Raw genomic sequence first — 3,193 nt, forward strand, 5'->3', positions numbered from 1 at the left:
ACATTCAAAATCTTACTGATCCCAAACTTTTGAACGGCAGTGTATATATATATATATATATATATAAATAAAGGAAATAGTTTTCGTTTAGTTGTAGGGTTTGGCTCAATTGCATTCATCTAATCAGTTTTTATATAAGACAATAGTTGAAGGTATGTCCTCATTTAGATAGTTAAGTAAACATGTGATAGTGACTGATATACAAGTAGAGGTGAGAAGGGCATGTGTAACCATCAATCTCACACACACACACACACACACACAACATCTGCCAACACGTGGTGTCAAAAAACACAAGCATGATGAAAAGCGTGTCGCCTCCATCACCGCATAACGGTGCTAAAATCACACTCAACCTCTGGACTCTCACTTCTCATCCGAAACAACACAAACTAAGCAGCAATCAAACTTTCCTAAATCCCTGCATACTTCTCTCTCGTTTGCATAATTGCCCTTCCATTGGTGCAAAGCGCCAGCTGTCCTGACCAGCTCGATCTGGTCAAACAAATGCCCTGCAAAGAAATCTGCTTCTTTGGCCGGAGCAGTTGGGGGCAGATGGAACAAAAGGAGACGGAGAGAAAAAAGCTTTTCATGAATTCAGCAAACTAGCGGAGCAGAAAGCAATCGCATGGAGGCCACCAGCTCGACTCGCTGCCATAAAACCAGCCATTCAGGAGCAACGGACTTCAGCTCTCAGTGTCTTTCAGCTTATGTGAGTGTGTGTTTGTGTAGGTAAGGCTGGAAGATCATGCATTTAATAGCTATTGTTAAATTGCATGCAACATAATCAGCATAATGAATTATTTTATATATAAAAAAACTTTTTACTACTTAATGCATAAAAAAATCCAGAAAGCAATCAATAAAATATGCATTAAATAATTAAAGCTGTGCATTGAATTACTTAATTTGCATGCAAATAAGCATTAAATTAATCAGCATAAGAAATGATTTTAAGAAGGGCCGTTTCCCAACACGACCCTTAAAATAACCAGGCCTGTGTCACAAACTCAGGAATGTTTCTAATTTTAATGCATACAAAATCCTGAAAGTTGTCCAAAAGATGCATTAAATAATTAAATCAGTATGCAAATTATGTATATATTAATCAACATTAAATATTAAAATCTTATGCAACTTTATGCAAGTGAGTTAATATATACATGCTTAAGATTAAAGTTTAGTATTTACTAGTAATAGATAAAATAATTGCATATAATCAGATAAATCAATGCAAATACATCATCCATGTTGTCCAGTTTTGCATGTTTTTAACTCAAATCTTTGTGTCTGTTTTCTTATAGGAGTCGATATCCCCCACAATTCCCCTCAAGCACCTTTGTTGTCCGTCTTGGCGGTATTTCCCAGGTACCTGTAAATTTTACAGGCTCTTAGAGAGTCTGTAGAAAGACTCTAAATGCCCCTTTAAATGCAGCCTGTAAAACACTCGCTGTCTTTACTTCATAACACACACAACTACTCCATTCCCATGATGCTCTCTCTGTAAATCCCAGACTATAGTCAAGCTCGTGGGCTCTCGGGGTGAAGCAGAGGGCAGGAGAGTGTCAGATTTTGTCACTCTGTAACATTTGCTGTGTTTCTCCCCCCTTCAGTTTCCTCACTGTCCTGTTCCACAACTCATTAGCAGATTTACACGGTCCGCTACAGCTCTCAAACACCTGCAAACATTCAGACATCACCCCCAAAAAATCCTGAAAACACCTACAGGTCGTACAGAGGCGGAACATAACCATCCTAAACTCATGCATGTGTGTAAACAACAAAAACAGAATGCGTTTACTCAGATGCTTCTCTTTAAAAGCTCAGTAAACTTTAAGGAAATTTCATTAAGGCGTGAACTTTGTCTCGTCTTAACTTTGTTTCACCTAAAGTTATTAAAAACAGCCCCAAACTACTAACTAGTAGTTAGTAGTAGTAGCTAATTAGTAGATTACTAACTAGTTGTCATTCAGTAGGAGTATAGAGCAAAAAATTGTGTTGAGCAACTCAGATCATTTAATCTTTGGAGAATTTAATGAGAAATATTTGAATTCATATCAAAATTATTACAATATATTTATAAAATATAATATTAAAATAAAAAAATATATATTAAAATTATATACACACACAAACATAATATATATATATATATATAATTTTAATAAATGACATATTTATAATTTATATTATAATATGATATAATATTAAAATTATAAGTAAAATAAATATATTAAAGATGCTAGAAAAAATACAATCAAAAAATATGTTTTATTTTTATTTTTTTTAAATATTAAGGATTGCAGACTTTGTTTACAACTGGCAAATCTGAGCACCTTTGAGAGATTGTTGAGATTTCTTCTGAAGCTGTAAAAGTACTGGTGTCATGTTCTCTGGAAGCAATTCTCCATTTGTTCTCCATTGCAATTAATTGCAATCTATGAGAAACAACTGAGATATAAAGATGCATTTGTGACTTTACTTTCCTATGGAAAAAGTTTGCTTGTTCGGTGGGCTTTGATTTGAGTTATTTTGATCATGTTGGCGACTGAAACGGATCTAATTTCAAGACCTAAAAATTCCATAAATCTGGGAACAAGTGACATTTTTAATAATTTAGTATTAATAATAGTATTAACGATAATTTAGTTTTTTATGTTTTTAATATATTATTATACGCATATTAATGTTTTTATTAATTTTATTAATTAAATTTTTGATATTTAGTTTTTAAATATGTAGTGTAAAAATATAATTATATTTTAAATAAATTTTTATTAATTTAATTTTTGATATTTAGTTTGACCTATTTCAGTTAAGTTAAACAAAAATGAGAAATGATGCCTTGGCAACTAGCTGAGATAAAATATGTTTTTTGTGTAATTTTTTTTAGTTCAGTTATCATTCATTTTATTTCAAGTGCCGAAAGTGTTTTATGGTTTTAGTTTTAGTTAACTATAACAACCCAGCCTAGTGAAAACTCCTCTTGAACAGTCTAAGTGCTCAAGTTTTGCTCTGAATGAGAGAATGCAGCGAGAGCAGCAGAAACACATGCTTTTTGTCCTGAAGCAGCACAGCACGACACACAGCCTCAGGAGAGGAGAGGGCCTTTAAAAGCCCCTGTCACTCACTCTCACACACACACACACACACACACACACACACACACACTCACACACATACACACACACAC

The sequence above is a fragment of the Sinocyclocheilus rhinocerous genome, unplaced genomic scaffold (assembly GCF_001515625.1).
Source record: "Sinocyclocheilus rhinocerous isolate Xijiao unplaced genomic scaffold, SAMN03320098_v1.1 scaffold868, whole genome shotgun sequence".
Taxonomy (NCBI): domain Eukaryota; kingdom Metazoa; phylum Chordata; class Actinopteri; order Cypriniformes; family Cyprinidae; genus Sinocyclocheilus; species Sinocyclocheilus rhinocerous.